Source organism: Humulus lupulus, chromosome 2 (genome assembly GCF_963169125.1).
Source record: "Humulus lupulus chromosome 2, drHumLupu1.1, whole genome shotgun sequence".
Taxonomy (NCBI): Eukaryota; Viridiplantae; Streptophyta; class Magnoliopsida; order Rosales; family Cannabaceae; genus Humulus; species Humulus lupulus.
In genome coordinates, this window is record NC_084794.1 from 130,134,583 (window position 1) to 130,137,749 (window position 3,167).

The window sequence follows — 3,167 nt, forward strand, 5'->3', positions numbered from 1 at the left end:
CTTGTCAAAGGGTGGTGAGGTGGAAAAAATCAGAGTTTTTTGGCTGCATTTTAGAGGAGAAAATTATGGAAGATTGGGGTGTCTCACGTGTAGAAGGCTTAGAGGGAAATTTCGTACTTTGGTGAAAAAAGTTTTGTACCCTAGCTAAAAGAAAAGAAAGGACAACCTCCATTCCCCAATTGAGCCATATTTTAGAGAGAGAAGCACCAAGTACAAGAGAGATCAGCAGTACAAAGAAGGAAAAAGAAGAAGGAAGAAGAGAAGATTGATTCCATCATCATTTTTGGGCTATCTCTTCTCCTTTGTTATTTCTTTCCTATTTTCTTTTAGTATTTGGTGCTTGAACTCCCATGGTTAGATTTAATTTTGTATTTGTGTTTCTTATTTTAGCCATGACCTAGATATTTTGAGGCTTGGATTATTAATGAACTTTGTCTTAGTTCTTAATTTCTAGCACTTTACCTTAGCAATTTACCCATTTGTTCATTCAAATGTGCTTATTGATGATTTCTTGTTGTTGATTGGCCACCAATGGCAAGATATTGAGATATATTTGTGCTGGGAAGTTTGAATATAATGGATAGATTTGAATGACACAAGTGGATAATCTTGTTAGATTATGTTTGTGAATAGCATAGGAATGTGTTATTTACCTTGTGTAACAATTATGAATTGATGCTTAATTCTGGGTTCTTAAACTTGATTGGCATAGGAATATGTTAAATTAGGTAAAAGAATTAATATCATAGGATTTGGAAAAGTTCTATGAGATTGTGTTTGAATTCTTGTTAAATTTGGGTAATTTGCTGAGATTTTTTTGCAACAAATCATACAGGTCAATTGACATAGAGTGATTTAATAATTCAAGCCAATTTCAACAAATTGATTTTATCTCACTATTAGATTGGCATTACAGTTTATTTTTAAGTATTTTTAATTGATCTCAAGTAGTGTTAGTTTACAAAATCAAAATAAATTAATTTGGTTACTTTTGCAATTGTTTGGTAATTAATTTATGCATTTAGTTTTAATTTGCAATCCCTGTGGAAACGATCTCGAATATTTATCACTTTATTACTTGTTTTGTGACTGTGTACACTTGCACATAATTGATCAAATTATATCACAATAAGTTTTTGGCACCGTTGCCAGGGATTGAAATTAGAATTTTGTATCTTATTAATTACTTTGCAATTTGTTTTTCTTATTTTGCACTAATCTTGTTTTGCTTAATCTTTTCCTTTGCTAGATTGATTCCATTGCATGAACGAGCATCAAGATTTTGAGTTAGCCCCTATTGACCTTGAGATTGAACGAACATTTAGAAGAAGGCTAAGGGAACAACAGGTTCAACTTCACCTTGCTATGGCTCAAGAAGGTGAAGGGGTTGAGCAAATGAGAGCTTAACCCATGCTTAATGCGTCTGTTGGAGTTGTCAATGATGCAGGCAATACTTTGAATGCCGCTAATGCAATTTTATGGCCGCTGATAGAGAAAGGGCCATAAGGGAGTACGCTGCCCCAATGTATAATGAGTTGAATCCTGGTATTGTTAGGCCTGAAATTCAAGTAGCTCAATTTGAGTTGAAGCCTGTGATGTTCCAAATGTTGCAGATAATTGATCAATTTAGTGGGCTGCCTATAGAGGATCCTCATCTCAATCTTCGTTCATTTTTGGAGGTGAGTGATTCTTTTAAGTTGCAAGGCGTTACTGAAGAGGCCTTGAGGTTGAAATTGTTCCCTTTTTCTTTAAGGGACAGAGCTAGAGCTTGGCTCAATACACTTCCTTCTAACTTAGTGACTACATGGAATGAACTAGCTGAGAAGTTTTTGATGAAGTATTTTCATCCAACGAAAAATGCCAAGTTTCAAAATGAGATTATTTATTTTCAACAGTTGGAGGATGAGTCTGTGTGTGATGCTTGGGAGTGGTTCACAGAGTTATTGAGGAAGTGCCCACTTCATGGTATTCCACATTGCATTCAAATGGAGACTTTTTACAATGGTCTCAATGCCCCACAAACATGGTTTTGGATACTTCGACAAATAGGGCTATTCTTTCTATGTCTTAGAATGAAGAATATGAGATTTTGGAGCGGATTGCCAACAATAATTACCAATGGTCTGATGCCAGAGCCCCAATGGGAAGGAAAGTAGCGGGTATTCATGAAGTAGATGCTTTGACAACTTTGACCGCTCAAGTTTCATCTATGACTAACCTTTTGAAGACCATGAGTATGGGGGTAACTTACAACCAACTTCTATGAGCCAAGTAGCGGAGGTCTCTTGTGTTTATTGTGGATATGGGCATACATTTGATAGTTGTCCATCTAATCCCGCTTCGTTTTGTTACTTGGGGAATCAAAATGACAATCACAACAATCCATATTCCAACTCTTACAATTTGGGTTGGAGGAATCATCCAAACTTTTCTTGGGGAGGTCAATGGGCTAGTTCAAGTGGTGCAGCCATTCCAAACAAGCTTACTTATGCATTGGGTTTTTCTCAACAACAACAACCAATTGCTCAACCTATTCCTCCACAAGTTTCTCAAACAAGCTCTTTGATGAAAGAGTATATGGCCAAGAATGGTGCAGTGATTCAAAGTCATGAAGCATCTTTGAGGAATCTAGAGATTCAAATGGGACAGCTAGCCAATGAGTTGAGGAATAGACAACAAGGCACCTTGCCTAGTGATACCGAAAATCCAAGGAGAGATTGCAAGGAGCATTGCAAGGCGATCACTTTGAGGAGTGGTAAAAATCTAGAGCTGAATGAGGAAAAATCTAAGAGCAAAAGTGAGCCCACTTCAATCCAAAGTAGTGTAGAAAAGGGAGAAAGAGTTGGAATTTCGAATATGTCAAAAGCTGATCCAGAAGAAAATGATGCAGCAATTCCTCAGCAAAATGTATCAGAGAAGCTAATTAGCAAGCCACCTCTACCATTTCCTAAATGATTTCAAAACCAGCAACAAGAAAGCCAATTCTGGAGATTTTTAGATGTTTTGAAGCAACTCCACATCAACATACCTCTAGTCGAAGCTTTGAAACAAATGCCCAACTATGTGAAGTTCTTGAATGAAATTTTGAAAAAGAATAGGAGGCATGGTGAGTTTGAAACGATAGCTTTGACTGAAGGTTGTAGTGCTATTTTGAAGAATAAAATTCC

At 36.5% G+C, this 3,167-nt stretch overlaps 1 non-coding gene across 1 annotated transcript; it reads right to left on the bottom strand.

The window, feature by feature from the left end:
- Positions 1 to 1,863: 1,863 nt before the first annotated feature.
- LOC133820708 (small nucleolar RNA R71) lies at positions 1,864 to 1,969 on the bottom strand. The gene has a single exon (XR_009887109.1). It is a non-coding gene; the product is annotated as a small nucleolar RNA R71 (small nucleolar RNA).
- Between the last annotated feature and the right edge of the window lie 1,198 nt (positions 1,970 to 3,167).